General features: G+C 40.8%; 1 long non-coding RNA gene across 1 annotated transcript in view; it reads right to left on the minus strand.

The window, feature by feature from the left end:
* Nucleotides 1–466: 466 nt before the first annotated feature.
* Nucleotides 467–16,440, minus strand: part of LOC117066864 — a 32,385-nt gene continuing 16,411 nt past the window's right edge. Inside the window, exon 3 of the long non-coding RNA XR_004430561.1 lies at nucleotides 467–598. This is a non-coding gene — a long non-coding RNA (uncharacterized LOC117066864). The remainder of the gene's footprint in view (nucleotides 599–16,440) is intronic.

Raw genomic sequence — 16,440 nt, forward strand, 5'->3', positions numbered from 1 at the left:
AGAGAAATGTAGGGCTCATCCTAAGAAAAAATAATAATAACTTACAGAAACTTTTCCTACACTGCCCAAATGGCAGGCTTTACTACATATATTTTTCTAAATTAATGTTCTTGGGAAGGGAATAGAATAAACATAACACAGACAGTCATGAACAAAAATTAGTAATGAAAAGAGGTAAAATTATTTTAAAAACTAAAAAAATTCTAGGGATGAAAAATAAAACAATGAAATAAAAATCCACTACAGACTTTTTTTTTTTTTGAGACAGAGTCTAGCTCCATCTCCCAGGCTGGACTGCAGTGGCCAGATCTCAGCTCACTGCAAGCTCCGCCTCCTGGGTTTCTGCCATTCTCCTGCCTCAGCCTCCCGAGTAGCTGGGACTAAAGGCACCCGCCACCTCACCTGGCTGGTTTTTGGTATTTTTAGTAGAGACAGGATTTCACCGTGTTAGCCAGGATGGTCTTGATCTCCTGACCTCGTGATCCACCCATCTCGGCCTCCCAAAGTGCTGGGATTACAGGCTTGAGCCACCGTGCCCGGCCTCACTACAGACATTTAAAAGCAGACTTGAGCAGATAGAACACAATTATCAGCAAACCTAAAAAAAGACCAGTTGAAATTATTAAGTAAGGAAGAGAAAGAAAAAAAATAAAGAAATGTGAACACAGCCTAAAACATATGGGATACCATCAAGCAGCCTTATTGATGCATTTTGGAAATTCAAAGAGAAGAGACAATCAGTGGACGATTTTTAAAAATAGGGGTCAAGAATGTCACAAGGGTGAGAAAAAAAGCATCCAAGAAACTCAATAAACTCCAAGTAAGATAAACTGAAACAAACACACTGAAATGTACTTGATAATTCAATCTTTTTAAACAAAGAGAAAGAGAATCTTGAAAGCAGCAAAAGAATTGGCTAGTCATGTACAGAGGATCCTCAAAAATAAACAACTGATTTCTTATTTCAGAGGCCAGAGAGCAGTAGACTGATATATTCTAAGTGATGTAATAAAAAACATTCAATCAGAAATTTTATGTTCAAAGTGTCCATCAAAAGTATGAGAGAAATTATGACATTCCCAGATAAAAGCTGATTTTTTTTACCGCTAGACTACCCTTTGAGAAACACTTTATGGGGTACTTCATGGCAAAATGAATGGACACTAAATAGCAGTGTGAATAATATATATTAAGGTAAAGATAAATACATGAATAATTTTAAAATATATATAAAAATTTAACGTGTGCACCTCCACAATTGGTTCTCCACATAATTTCAAACACACACACATATTATATATAATACTTATATATATTATATTATGTATATTATATATAATACTTATATATTATATTATATATTATATATAGTGATTACATGTATATATAATCACTAACGTGTTTTTTACATTCAATGTGTAAAAGTATAATTTTGAAAACTCAATAAGTAAAATAATGGGGCCAGGATATACAAGAGTAAGGGTTTTATATGTTATTGAAAGTAAATTAGCGTAACTTTAACAATGTTGTAACTTTAGAACATTCGACGTAATTGTCAGAGCAACCATAAAGGAAAGAGTAACAGGCAGGTAGAAAAGGTAGAAAGCTTTCTGCACTACACCAGAGTAGGAGTGGTGAATTCACTTACCTGAGAAGCCAGCTATCTTAGCATCATGAAACCAAGCCCAGGCCATCCCATCAGGGAGTAACTGTGGAGAGCCTGAGGTATATAGCATAGCTGTTCCTTAATACAACTTTTACTACAACAGTGGTCACAAAGTGGAAGAAGCTCATACATACTCAGCAATTGATAAAGTGCTAGAGGCAGAAAAAATGTAAGTATGTGAAGACCTAACTGAAACACATTTGGCACAGCAACTGTCCCAAATCTGTCTCTTCTTCATGGGCTCCCAGGAGTCTGAGGTTGAAACTATTGTTTACACAAGACAAGATAAAAATGGGAAGACAGAGTATTTGGTTCTGAGGAAAGGTTATGACAAAGAGAGTGACACTTGGGAACCAGAGCAGCACCTCATGAACTGTGAAAAATGTATTTATGTCTTTAACAGATGACAGACTGAAAAGCAGAAAAAAAAGGACACAGGCAAAAACAAGTAGAATTTTGTCAAACAATGCCAGAAAAAGAGCTTCCAGATCTACCAACACCAACTTTTCTAAGAACTCTCCTAAAATGCTGTTGACTGGCAAACTCTACAAGTCCAAATGACAGCTGCCCAGCCAGAACGTTAGGAAAAATGCAGCTTCACTTCTCTTTCACGCAAAGAATATGGAGATGGTAAATTCAACTGTCAAGACACTTGTACCTCAGAGCCCCTTTAACAGCAAGAACAGTGAGTGACCTTCAGGAACTTGACAAATTAAACCCTATTGCACCAGGTTAGCAGGACACAGGGGTATCCAAAGTGGCAGCAGAAAAGCCTATCAAAGTTTTATCAGATCCCAGTGCAGTACCAACTGGAATATAAAAAAGGCCACTAATGTCTCAGATGTCTGTCTCAGTTACTACTGCATCCATGGCCACAGCCTCAGCTAACAAGGAAGGTGTATTGGTATTAACGGACCCATTAACATCCAATGGAACAGCAAATATGCATACACCTGTTCCAAGAGTGAGAGGTGGGTGAAAATAGGTTATTGGTGATAAAAGAGACCAACAATTTATCAAGATGATGTATTTCGCCAGAAGGCTAACAGAAAGTGCCAGCAGATACAGAGACATTGTAGTGAGGAAAGGGGATGTATTCATCTAGATATTGGTATCAATGAGATGGACAGAAGAAAAACACACTGAATACAGAAGTAATGAAATAAATCATGAATGCCCTGAATAGGGCTGCTGTGGATGATAGCAAGCTTGTGCTGTTCAGTGCAGCTGACAGTGTCTTGCTCTGTTCTTGATTTTGGGTACTTCGTGAAGCAATTAAGAAATGACAGAAACAGAACAAGCATTGAAATGTTGGACAACATCAAGAATTTTGTCAATATGTTTATTCCATTAAAAAAGCCTATTGTTGGCTGGGCGCAGTGGCTCACACTTGTAATCCCAACACTTTGGGAGTCCGAGGTGGGTGGATCACAAGGCCGGGAGATCAAGACCACGGTGAAACCCCGTCTCTACTAAAAATACAAAAAATTAGCTGGGCGTGGTGGTGGGCGCCTGTAGTCCCAGCTACTCAGAAGGCTGAGCCAGGAGAATGGTGTGAACCTGGGAGGTGGAGCTTACAGTGAGCCAAGATCGCGCCACTGCACTGCAGCCTGGGCGAGGAGCGAGACTCCGTCTCAAACAAACAAACAAACAAACAAAAACAAACAAACAAACAAACAAACAAACAAAAACCCTATAGTTGTATCAGTCAACGGGCCAGCCATGGCACTAGGTGCATCAATATAGTCTCTTTGTCACTTGATTTAGGCTAATGAAAGCCTTGATTTCAGACTCTTATGTGACATTTGGACAGAGTTTAGATGCCTTTCTAGTGTTAGGTTTCCCAAGATGATGAATGAAGCATTTGCCAATAAAGTGTTGATTGGTGGGTGAAAGCTGACAGTATAGGAGCCATGTGCCAAAAGTCTGGTCTCTCAGGTGTTTTGGACCTCAATTTTCACGCAAGAGGTTATGATTCATATTAACAAGCTTGCCTCATGCAATCCGGTTGTGCTGGAGGAATATAAGGCCCTTGCTTGTTGTAATACTAAGATGGAGTTGTAACAAACCAATAAGAGAGAGAGTGCGAAGTGCTGAAGAAAATCTGGGACTTGGCCCAAGGGATACAATCCATGTTAATGTAAGTGCAAAATATAATTGGTGAGTTTTAATTGTCAGTCTGTTTACTTAGACACAATAACTGAGCTAAGTAGAAGACATCATTAGCTTCAAGATGTCCTAAACCATCTTCACAACCCAAAACAATTTCCCCTATACCTAAGGCTTGGAAGGAGAAATAGGAATATCCAAGCTATTCATAATATTATCAAGGAAGTTTTAAGTAACTGTAACTTTAAAATAAACAATGAAACAGCTTATTTGCCAAAATCTCATAATTGTATGCACATACAAGCCCACATATAAAAGCAGACTGATGAGTACTTGACTGCTCTTTCAAGTTCTAATTTTTATATGTAGCAATTACTCTATATTAAAAAACCAGAATTTTTATTTATTACACTGAATGAGCAAAAAACAGATAATTTATTTTTTAATTTTTATATTCTACAATGCAGAGTTTAACAGGGTATGACACAGCCTGTGCTCCTTTCCCCAAAATAGAGACACAGAAATATCTGAGATGATGCCCTTCAATTTGTAGTGGTACAAATACCACAAAGACACACAATTCTAGATTAAAAGGATAGTTATTTTAGGATACATATTTCCAACACAAAATTCACTGATGATTATTCTCCCAAACTGAACCTAAGTTACAATGTATGCTGAAATATCAATCACTTTCTTTTTCTTTATACATTTCTAGTTTTTACCCAGTTAACATGAAGAAATTTATCTCTCTGAAGCAAAACTTGTACAATATTAGTAAATCATGGAATCATTTTGGTAGAAATATCTAAGTGTTAATGTTTACAACATATACTTTTGGGTTAACTTTGAATATATTCTATTTAATAAGTTAAAATTCTGAATGTATTATTAAAGGCAGAGATTTCTTTCAAAGCAAAGAAAAAATATGTACACTATATGCGACATTTAAAATTACTGGTGTCTGCTTTTATGTGCACACAATATCTTAGAACACGCTACATGTTCCGCTATCCAGAAGCTCTTGGAATCCTGTACTCTTGGGTTTTTATGGAGGCTCCATTCTGTAGGTATGATTAAGTAATCCACTGGCTAATGGTGATCAATGTGACCTTTGTCACAGGCATAGAGATAGGTGCATGAGTGAGTGATGGTTGAGTCCAACCACCGCACACAACTAGGCACATTGGCTATGATGAGGTGAGCAGGTCCAGGAGATGACACAGGGGCCAGCTCCCTGAAGATCTTTGGCTGAATTTGGCGTATCACAAGCTGCAGGCACTGGGGAATGCAGTGGAATCCAGAAGCTTAGAAATGCCAGAAACCGCAAAGTCCAAAAAAGGGTGTCACAACTCTATCTTGGGAAAGTTTAGGTCTGAGTTCTTTTAGGCTCAAAGCTTTGCTGTCTTTTTTTTTTTTTTTTTTTTTTTTGGTAAGCAACAATGTGGCAAGTGAGAGTTTGTGAGTTTCAGCCCTGCTTGTGTTACTAATTGTCAGTTTTGCATTCAGTCCTGAGTCCTTCTGTGATGTCCAGGAAGAATGAGGTGTGTAAACAACTAAAAAATAATGATGATAAATACATGCTTTATTGAGTGACAGTAGAGTTTGCAGGAGATGTAAAGTGGGCAGTTCCTTTTTACAAGCAGGACACCCATTTATCTGTGCAACACTCAGTGAAGAGAAGAACCAGAGTAAAGAGCTTCAATCTGCAGGCAGGTTGTGCTGACATCTCTGCAGCCCTTAGTAAGGAGGAGATGTATAGTGGCAAACTTTTACCTACAGGAAGTTTTTTGAGCTATTTCTGCAGCCTTTAATGGAGAGGAGACCTATCTAACTGCAGGCATGTAATTCCAGTAAGTGTAAAACTCTCAGTGGAGATGAGACCCACAGTTGGTAGCTCCACTTCATAAGCAGGTTATCCACCATCTGCCTAACTCTGGATAGGAGCTTCAGTGGGAAGAAATATTGTGCTGATTGGTCAGTGGGTGGCCATTGTGGAGCCCAGAAAGAGACATAACTTCTCACCCTCATCTCTAGAACATGCAGCTTGGACCCCAGTCTTCAGAAAATCCATGGATTAAAGATGGAGTTTCAATGAGAAACTGAATCTTTCTGCCTAGGGGCCTGTCTCCTGCTACACAGTTCATGGTGCCAAGGCTGTTTTTGTAAAGAGAAACCTGAAGGCCTATACCAAGCTTCCCTTAGTCCCTACCCAACTCTAGAGCCTCCTATGCTCCCTGGGGTCCAAAGACTAGAGAAAACCAATGTGGCAGATGATTTTTATTTCAGCACAACCTCAAATGTAAGCACACCCGTTCAGGTCATAACAGCACCTAGGCTTGGCCAAAAAATTTCTTCAACATTAGCAGGGGAACTAGGAGCTGGGAGAGACCAGACAGTGAGAGCAGGCATTTCAGAGACTTTTTGGGAAGGATGGCTTTCCGGACCCCAGTAAACACAGGGATGCCTGAGTCTGCAGCTGTGACTAAGCAGCTACAACTGTTCCTGAGCAGGTAAGATTCCTAATAATTCCACTTGGCTGTGGCTATGGCTTCTGCCTGTTCTTTGTTCCCATCAGTTTCATAGAGGGCAGAACCCTGGCTGCCCCTGCCTCACTGCACCTGGCATTTTTTCAGCAGCCCCCCTAAATAGGCTGACGCTGCCAGTACCTGCAGCAACTCTCCCTTTCCAAAATAATGCAGGGTGAACCTGAGAGTTCTGGCCATCTAATCGTGCATCTGTCTTTTTATTGACAAGCCCCAACCTGAAGCTGTCAGTTATTAGCATATAAAAAGACAGCAATTTGGAGATTCCAAAGAATTCAGTATTTCTATGCAGAAAATCAGACATGCAAACATCAAACATACTTCACAATCTTACAGCTACTAAAAAGAAAGCCTGAGGGCCAGAGTGTTCAACTGTTAAATTCTACCAAATGATCTAAGAATTAAAACAACTTACTCCCTATTTCAAAGTAGTTAATTTTAAAAGAAAAAAAGGGCAGGTTGAACATTGCCAATACAAAAACTTTAAATATACTCCAATGTGAAACTTTAGTGAGGACATGAAACAAGTGGAAAACTCCACAGAAGATTCCTTAGCACAAGCTTTGTTTTATGCACAAAACACATTAAAATTACCTTCATGAGGTGGGAGGAAATAAAAAACAGAAAACTAGGAAGGATCCTAGGTAAAACTCTTTTAAGCAGAGAAACAACCTGAAAAATGATGTTGTAGGCACCTATTAGGGAACTAGAAGAGGAGGAAAGCCAAAGATATGTTCGGAGCTGCACTAATAAGAAAACAGGGAAGAATATGAAAATTCCTGGCCGGGCGCGGTGGCTCAAGCCTGTAATCCCAGCACTTTGGGAGGCCGAGATGGGCGGATCACAAGGTCAGGAGATCGAGACCATCCTGGCGAACACAGTGAAACCCCGTCTCTACTAAAAATACAAAAAACTAGCCGGGCGAGGTGGCGGGCGCCTGTAGTCCCAGCTACTTGGGAGGCTGAGGCAGGAGAATGGCGGGAACCTGGGAGGCGGAGCTTGCAGTGAGCTGAGATCCAGCCACTGCACTCTAGCCTGGGCGACAGAGCAAGACTCTGCCTCAAAAAAAAAAAAAAAAAAAAAGAAAATTCCTTTCTGGTTTTTGCCTAAAACATATGCACAGGTGCACAGATAGGGGAACAAGACCAAATGTAGAAATACTTTTGTTATTTGTATAATCAGCAAGCTTCAAAAAGTAGACAATTCTGTCTGTGTGGGCATGATACATGGTAGGCTCCAGTGGAATCTGTTGGGACACTTTTCTATTTTGTACATGCTTTGAACTATGAGCCAAGTGTTTCTGAATCATCCCTTCAGCTTATGGTTTTTCCAGCAGAAGCTCCAGACCCAGTGTCCCAGACAATGCTTTTACTTCAGCCTCTGATTTGTCCCACGTCAGGTCCTGAACCAAACTGATTAGTGTTTTCTACAAGATAGCCCACATACAACTCAGAACATTTCTCTCTTTCCAGCCTTATATTTCAAAACTCTCATGGACCCCCTATTTAATGTGGAGAGCTTTCTTCTTTTACTTATTAAACTTTGTCCTACCTATACTTTCTGTCCAGGTTCCTTAATTATCTTGGACATGAAACGTCACTTCAGCATGTGATCAGGCCAAGGTTTCAGGTCAAGATTTCACTTCATCTCCTATTTGGTTCAGGGTCAAGGGTGAAGGCCAAGGTACGTTGCATCTATGAATCATCACTTCACCTCCTGATGAATCCCAGGCCAATGTTCAGGGACAAGCTGAGTAATGATTTCTCCAAGAAAACTAAGGATATTTATTTACTTTGTGTCTTTATCAAAGCCAGTCTTATAGTAGGCAAACCACTTACCCCCCACTTTCACTGTAAAGAGCTTTTTACTTTTACTCTCTCTTTGGGTCTGCACAATCTTTATGAGTTGTAACACTCAATGGGAAAGTCTGCAACTTCCCTCCTGAAGCCAGCAACACCATCAACCCCCAGTGAGGAACAAACAACTCTAGACACACCAACTTTATGAGATGTTACATTCAATGCGAAAGTCTGCATCTTCCCTCCTGAAGTTAGCAAGACCACGAACCCACCAGAAGGAAGAAACAACTCTGGACATGCCAACTTTAAGAACTGTAACACTCACTGCGAAGGTCTGTGGCTTCAATCCTGAACTCAAGTGAGACGAAGAACTCACCAGAGGAAAGAAACTCCAGACATATCTGAATATCAGAAGGAACAAATTCCAGACACATCATCTTCAAGAACTGTAACACTCACTATGAAGGTCTGCAGCTTCATTCTTGAAGTCAGTGAGACCAAGAACCCATTGGAAGGAACCAATTCCAGACAGATATTGGTGACCACGAAGGGATCATAAACTATTGCCAAGAGGTGAGTACCATTGGACCTCTTTCACTTGCTATTCTGTCCTATTTTTTCTTAGAATTTGGGGTCTAAATACCAGACATCTGTTGGCCAATTAAAAGCAATTAGCACAGCCACCAGACTAAAGACACGGGTGTCAGGCTTTGGAAAAGGGCTCTCTAATAAACCCTAACTCTTTGGAGTTTGGAGCATTGGCTTACTTGGAACAAGTTTCCACTTTTCCTGTACTTCTGGACTGAGCTGAGGGTTGACAGAGTGGAAAGACCTTGAGCTCCAGGGTCCTGACAAGTTTTCTGACTCTGCAGCCATAAACAGACCTCTCAAAGTCAGGTTGCCCAAGTGAAAGTCACCCATCTATCCTATATATCCTGACCCTCATCTCCTGGGTCCTAATACATGCCAGACAAACTTCCTCTCTTCTCTGAGGCCAGTCCTTCTTCTAAAAACCACTGCCTGTCTCTGATGCTTTTCTAGTTTCTCCTATCACAATGATTTCTAGGACAAACTTCAGGACTCTGTTACCTTCTTTAGGCACTTGGACTCACCAATCAGAAAGACATAATTTTTGCCCAAGACCCCATTGTAGGGGGGACTATCTGGAATTTTAAGATCCCTCCTCAGGCAAGCAGGCCTAACAAAAGCTATTCCTGAAGCTAGGACATGGGGAGCGTCAGAAATTATATCCTTCCTATTCATGTAAGTGAGGACAAAAGGCATCACTCTTTCAACTCTAGAGATCCCTTCCCTCCCTCAGGGTATGGCCCTCCACTCCATTTTTGTGGCATAACATCATTATAGGACAGGGGTAAAGTCCCAATACTAACAGGAGAATGCTTAGGACTCTAAGAGGTTTTTGAGAATGGGTTAGTAAGGGCCATTAAATCCATTTCTTCTTGGTCATCCTTGTGTTCTAGGAGGACAGGCAAGGGTGCAGATTTTTGAGAATGTGTCAGTAACAGTCACTAAATCCAACCTTCCTTCATCTTCCTTTTGGTCTAGGAGGAAAACTAGTGTTTCTGCTGCTGCACTGGTGGGCACAACTCTTCCGATCATCAGGGTACAGGACTGTTGTGGGTTCTTAGCAGGAGGTGTTTCTGCTGCTGTGTTGGCGAGTGCAACTATTCCAGTCAGTAGTGTCCAGGGATTGTTGCAGGTTCATGGGCAGGGAGAGAAACAAACAAAAACTGTGGGCAGTTTTGTCTTTCAGATGGAAAACACTCAGGCATCAACAGGCCCACACCTGAAATGCATCGTAAGCCATTGGGCCCAATTTAACTGGCAAATGCTGAAAAAGAGGTGGCTTATCTTTTTGTGCACTATGGCCTGGCCCCAGTACTCTCTCTGATGGGAAAAATGGCCACCTGAAGGAAGTATAAATTACAGTACTATCCTGCAACTTGATCTTTTCTGTAGGAGGGGAGGCAAATGGATTGGAATATCTTATGTCCAAGCTTTCTTTTTACTGAGGGAGAATATACAACTATGCAGAGCACGCAATTTTACCCCCATATCCTAACTTACCTGTAGCTCCCATTCCTATTAATGATAAGCCTCCTCTAATCTCCTCCACCCAGAAAAAAACAAGCAAATAAATCTCCAAAGGACCACAAAACCCCCTGGGCTATCAGTTATGTCCCCTTCAAGCTGTAGGGTGAGGGGAATCTGACCCAACCTGGGTACATGTCCCCTTCACCCTCTCTAATTTAAAGCAGATCAAGGCAGATCTGGGGAAGTTTTCAGATGATCCTGATAGATACATAGATGTCCTACAGGGTCTAGGGCAAACCTTTGATCTCCCTTAGAAAGATGTCATTCTTTTGTTACATCAAACCGTGGCCTTTAATGAAAAGAATGTGCCTTCAGCTGCAGCCTGATAATTTGGAGATAACATGGTATCTTAGTCAAGTAGGTGATAGAATGACAGCCAAAGAAGGAGAGAAATCCCTTCCAGTCAGCAAGCCTTCCCCAGAATGAATCCCCACTGGGACCTTGACTCAGATCATGGAGACTAGAGGCATATATATCTGTTGACCTGTGTTCTAGAAAGACTAAAGAAAATTAGGAAAAAGCCCATGAATTATTCAATGATGTCTACCATAACTCAGGGAAAGGAAGAAAATCCTGTTGCCTTCCTTGAGCAGCTATGGGAGGCCTAAAGAAAATATCCTCTCCTTCACCCAAATCACTCGAGGATCAATGGATTCTAAAAGGTAAGTTTATTACCCAATCAGCTGCAGATATCAGGATAAAGCTTCAAAAGCAAGCCCTGGGCCCTGAACAAAATCTGGAGGCATTATTAAACCTGGAAACTTCAGTGTTCCATAATAAGGATCAAGAAAAACAGTCAGAAAAGGAAAAGCAAGACCAGAGAAAGGTTGCAGCCTTAGTCATGACCCTCAGACAGACAAACTTGGTGGTTCAGAGAGGACAGAAAACGGAGCAGGCCAATCACCTAGTAGGGCTTGTTATCAGTGTGGTTTATAAGGATCCTTTAAAAAAGACTGTGCAACAAGAAACAAGCTGCCACCCTCATCCATGTCTGCTGTGCTGAGTCAATCACTGGAAGGTGTACTGCCCTGGAGGAAAAAGATTCCCTGGACCAGAAGCCCCTAAAAAGATGATCCAACAACAGGAATGAGGGTGCCGGGAGCAAGTGCCAGCTCATATCATCACCCTCACTGAGCCCCGGGTATGTTTAACCATTGAAGCCCAGGAAATTGACTTCTCCTGGACACTGGTGCAGCATTCTAAGTGTTAATCTCCTGCCCTGGACAACCGTCCTCAAAAGCTGTTACCATCAGAGGAATGCTAGGACAGCCTGTAACCAGGTATTTCTCCCACCTCCTCAGTTGTAATTGGGAGACTTTTCTCTTTTTACATGTCTTTCTTGTTATGCCTGAAAGTCCCACACCCTTATTAGGGAAGGATATGTTAGCCAGAGCTGGCGCTATTATCTACATGAACATGGGGAACAAGTTACCCATTTGTTGTCCCCTGCTTGAGGAGGGAATCAACCTTGAAATCTGGGCATTGGAAGAAACAAACTCAAGCTCCAGTCTTAAACCTTCACACAGAATGAAAGTTTTCTTTATATGTCATAGGAAGAGCACGAATAGCTCTTGGAGTCCCTACTCAGACTTGTGGGACAACCCCACACCAGTGGCATACCTAAGTAAGGAAATTGATGTAGTAGTGAAAGACTGGCCTCAATGTTTATGGGTAGTTGCAGTGGTGGCCATCTTAGTGTCAGAGGCTATCAAAAAATATGATGAAAGGATGTCACCATCTGGATTACTCATGATGTAAATGGCATACTAGGTGCCAAAGGAAATTTATGGCTATCAGACAACGGCTGCTTAGATACCAGGTGCTACACCTTGAGGGACTGGTGCTTCAAGTGCGTATATGTGCAGCCCTCAGCCCTGCCACTTTCCTCCCAGAGAATGGGGAGTGTTCGAGCATGGCTGTTAACAGGATGTGGTCCAGACTTATGTCGCCTGAGATGATTTCTTGGCAGTCCCTTTGGCTAATCCTGATCTTAGCCTATATGCTAATGGCAGTTCATTTGTGGAGAATGGGATACGAAGAGCAGGTTATGCCATAGTTATTGATGTAACCATACTTGAAAGTAAGCCTTTCCCCCCAGGGTCCAGCACCCAGTTAGCAGAACTAGTGGCACTTACTCAAGCCTTAGAACTGGGAAAGGGAAAAAGAATAAAAGTGTATACCAATAGCAAGTATGCTTATCTAATCCTACATGCCCATGCTGCAATATGGAAAGAAAGGGAGTTCCTAACCTCTGGGGAAACCCCCATTAAATACAAGGAAATCATGGAGTTACTGCACTTAGTGCAAAAACCCAACAAGGTGAGAGTCTTAAATTTCTGAAGTCATTAAAAGGGAAGGAGAGGGGAGAACAGCAGCGTAAGTGACTGGCAGAGGTGGGGAAAGACCAGCAGAGAAAGAGAAAGATAGGAAGCCAAACAGAAGGAGACAGAGAAGAGACAGACAGGAAGTCAAACAGAGAAGGAAAGAGAGAAAGAGACAAAGGAGTCAAAGAGATGTAAGTAGTAAAGAGAAAACAGTGTACCATATTCCTTTAAAAGTCAGGGTAAATTTAAAACCTACAATTGATAATTGAAGGTCTTCTCCATAACCCTAAAACATTCCAATACCACTTGTTGACAGGTAAACAAGGGCGGAGCCCAAAAAAACTGAGGTCACTGACAACCTGTAACCTTCCTATCAAAAATCCTTAACCCAGCAAGTTTTCTAAAAGGGAGATCTAAATCTTAATTAATTACTATACAAAAGTCCGACCAGATCTAGGAGGAACCCCTTCAGGACAGGACAATAGACTGTTCCTCCCTGGTGATTAAGGAAAAAAGACACAATGGTTATTCAGTAAATGATAAGGAAACTTTTACAAGCAGAATTAGGAAAATTGCCTAATAATTGGTCTGCTCAAATTTGTGAGCTGTTTGCATCAGCCAAATCTTAAAGTACTTACAGAATCAGGACAGAGCCATCTATACCAATTCTAAGTTAATATGGACTGACCAAGATCTTATTAAAAGCAAAGAATAATCAAAATACCAAACTTATAAGGTTTTCAACAAAAAATAAATTTGGCTAAAAAGTAACAGTGTAATTAATTATCCTAACTTCTAATCTTATGGCAATCAGACCCTATCATTTCCCCCTCAAAGCTCAAGTCCTTCAGCACAGGTCCAAAAAACTAATACCCTACTTATAGGATTAGAAATGGCCACTGCTACAGGAACTGGAATAGCCAGTTTATCTACTTCATTATCCTACTACCATGCACTCTCAAAGGAGTTTTCAGATAGTTTGCAAGAAATAACAAAATCTATCCTTATTCTACAATCCCAAATAGACTCTAGCAGCAGTCTCTCTCCAAAACTGCTGAGACCTAGATCTCCTCATTGTTGAGAAAAGAGGACTTTGCACCTTCTTAGTGAAAGTGTGTTGTTTTTACACTAATCAGTCAGGGACAGTACAAGATGCCACCTGGCATTTACAGAAAAAGGCTTCTGGAATCAGAAAATGCCTTTCAAACTCTTGTACTAACTTCTGGAGTTGGGGAACATAGCTTCTCCCCTGTCTAGGTCCCATGACAGCTATCTTGCTATTACTCACCTTGGGTCCTGTATTTTTAAACTACTTGTCAAATTTGTTTCCTCCAGGATTGAGGCCATCAAGCTATAGATGGTCTTACAAATGGAACCCCAAATGAGCTCAATTAACAAATTCTATTGAGAACCCCTGGATGGACCCACTGGCCCTTCCATGGGCCTAAAGGGTTCCTCTCTGGAGGACACTACAACTGCAGGGTGCCTTCTTCACCCCTATCCAACAGGAAGTAGCTGGAGTGGTCATTGGCCAAGTTCCCAACAGCACTTGCAATATCCTGTTAAGAGGGGGTATTGAGAGGTGAAACTGGCTTTGCTCCTGACTCTGGTGGGGACTTGGATAATGTTTCTGTCTAACTAAAGGATTATAAATGCACCAGTCAGTACTCTGTGTCTACTAATTGGGTGGGGATTTGGAGAACTTTTCTTTCTAACTAAAGGTTTGTAAATGCAACAGTCAGTGCTCTGTGTCCAGATAAAGGCTTGTAAATGCACGAGTCAGCACTCTGTAAAAATGAAACAATCAGCTCTCTGTAAAATGGAGCAATCAGCTTTCTGTAAAATAGGCCAGTCAGCAGAATGTGGGTGGAGCCAAATAATAAAGGAATAAAAGCTGGCCATGGGAGCCAGCAGTGGCAGTTCCCTTCCATGCTGTGGAATCTTTGCTCTTTCCTCTTCACAATAAATCAAGTTGCTGCTCACCCTTTGGATCTGCACTACGTTTATGAGCTGCAACACTCAAAGTGAAGGTCTACAGATTCCCTCCTGAAGTCAGCAAGACCACCAACCCACCATGAGGAACAAACAACTCTGGATGCGCCACCTTTAAGAATAGTAACTCTCACTGTGAAGGTCTGTGACTTCACTCCTGAAGTCAGGGAGCCCACAAGTCTACCAGAAGGAAGAAACTCTGGACACATCTGAACATCAGAAGAAACAAACTCCAGACACACTGTCTTCAAGAACTGTAACACTCACCACGAGGGTCTGTGGCTTCATTCTTGAAGTCAGTGAGACAAAGAACCCACCGGAAGGAACAAATTCTGAACATAGTTACAGCCATTGAAGCTGGAAAATTGAGAACCACAACAGTTGAGTTCTGCTTGATCATCTGAAGACTGACTCTGGACATAGTGACCTATATCTCTAAACAAAGATCCTTCTGTGGTCTCCATCACAAGCTGGACAGGGTTAAAATATCTTCTGGATGCCTGGGCAAGCCTTTGTGAAGTGTTCCAGCTTGCCACAACAGTGGCAACTAGCAAGTGTACTTGGGGATTATAGATCTTATAGGCCTATAAAGTGGCCACTAATGCCTCTTTTATTTTCTTGTATATCTACTCATTTTCCTGGGCCTCCTTCTCCTGTTTCTTCTTGTGGCATACTGAAAAAACAAATCCAAAAAGTTTTTCCAATATGCTATCTGATTCCACAGACTGCTTTTGTAGTTTCGCTCTAAAATTAAGAGCTGCTTGATAAATAAACTTTTATTTTAAGATTATCTGTGTCTCAGTTGAATTAAGAAATAGAAAGATGTGTTTCACTAACGTTTTCTCAGCCTTTCCAAAAAGGATGATAAATTTTTATCTTGTTTCTGATTCAACAAGAACATTTTGGAGTAATTAAAATGTTTATTTCTGGGTTTTTTTTTGCAAGTCTCTTAATATGCCCATTAAAAAGTGTATTTTTTTTTCACTTAGGACCTCTAGGGATCTAATTCAGATTTTCAAAAAGCATTGTTTCTCTTTCAATGGAAATGAGGTTTCAGTCTCTATTTTATTATTTTATTTACTTTTGACTTTTTTTAAAAAAAAATTTGACTGGTTACAGAATACTTGCTCTTCATTTACAAATCTCTCTGCTGCCTTTAGCACTGCCTGTTTCTTGAGAGAAGTTAGGATACAGCTTACAAGTGTACAGCTTACAAGTGTACAGAATGCAGATAGTTACTATGCAGAAATAGGATATTTTCTAAACCCCTCAGTTGTAGTTGTGGAGATCTAGTATGGGAAGGGGAACATCACACACTGGGGCCTATCATGGGGAGGGGGGAGGAGGGAGGGATTGCATTGGGGAGTTATACGTGATATAAACGTCATGCACATGTACCCTAGAACTTAAAGTATAATAAAAAACAATCTCAATTAAATTATAAGATAATATAAAGCTACTTATGTGAAGTAGCATTACTTCATATAAGATTAAACACTTGGGTTAGATTTTTAGAAGCTTCCATATACTTATTGGGGTCCTCAGATAACTTTCTTAAGTCTTTTTTATTTAATTTATTTAATGGCCTAGTGTGAGAGGAAAAAAAAAAACAAAAACAAAAAACAAAAAAACTCCAAACTTGAACCTTAGTAGCATCATGTTTATTGAACATTTTCTGAAACCCTGAATTGTAAACTTTTTGGTGACGCAACTGAAGGAGCTGATATAATGGCTGCTGGGAACCTTTTATAAGGGAAGCAGATAGAGCACCCAAAAGTTGCATTTGAGAATTCTCTAAAAGTTTATTTCTCTGAGTTTAGAAAATGCCTTTTGTAGACTTGCCTGCTATGGTTGCCAAGAAAACAGTGTTAATTTTACAATGTTTACAA

This window comes from Trachypithecus francoisi, unplaced genomic scaffold (genome assembly GCF_009764315.1).
Source record: "Trachypithecus francoisi isolate TF-2019V2 unplaced genomic scaffold, Tfra_2.0 Contig00140, whole genome shotgun sequence".
NCBI classification, from domain to species: domain Eukaryota; kingdom Metazoa; phylum Chordata; class Mammalia; order Primates; family Cercopithecidae; genus Trachypithecus; species Trachypithecus francoisi.